The sequence below is a fragment of the Lepidochelys kempii genome, chromosome 19, assembly GCF_965140285.1.
Source record: "Lepidochelys kempii isolate rLepKem1 chromosome 19, rLepKem1.hap1, whole genome shotgun sequence".
NCBI lineage: Eukaryota > Metazoa > Chordata > Testudines > Cheloniidae > Lepidochelys > Lepidochelys kempii.
Window position 1 is genome coordinate 7,276,207 of NC_136398.1, and position 877 is coordinate 7,277,083.

Below are 877 nucleotides of genomic sequence, written 5' to 3' on the forward strand. Positions count from 1 at the left end.
GAAACTGCTACACTCAAAAGCAGTAAAACTAGAGTTGTTGTCTTGTGGGAGTAGGGAAAGAATATAGGACCACGTTAAAGGCACACAACACTGATAGAAATAGAGAGCTATTAAAACGCTCAGAGATGTCAGCTATGAAAACACACAGAAGACAAGCTCCAGCCAAGACAGGGTCAAAGCTCAAAAGGAATTTATCTTTAATTTCTTCATACAGAAGAGTAGAAGAGATAGAAGAACAGGGACAGCACTTGGAACAATCACTTCCCTAATAGGGAGTTTGAAATGTATATAAGAGAGAAAATGACAGGGTATGTTCGTTAGTTGCACAGAGTTGAGTTCTCTGGTTGGACTTTCTGGTCATAGATTCATAGATATTTAGGCCAGAAGGGACCATTATGATCATCTAGTCTGACCTCCTGCACAATGCAGGCCACAGAATTTCACCCACCACTCCTAAAAAAGACCTCACACCTATATCTGTGCTATTGAAGTCCTCAAATTGTAGTTTGAAGACCTCAAGGAGCAGAGAATCCTCCAGCAAGTGACCCCTGCCCCATGCTACAGAGGAAGGCGAAAAACCTCCAGGGCCTTCCAATCTGCCCTGGAGAAAAATTCCTTCCCGACCCCAAATATGGCGATCAGCTAAACCCTGAGCATATGGGCAAGATTCATCAGCCGGATACTACAGAAAATTCTTTCCCGGGTAACTTGGATCTTACCCCATCTAAAAACCCATCACAGGCCATTGGGCCTATTTACCATGAATATTTGTCATCCTCTACCCTCTCAATTCTGGTAGATGTAGTCTACAGTATGTATCACCGCTGCCAGCCTGTGTTGTGTGCAGGTCAAAAAGAGAAGAATGCAGTTACAGATA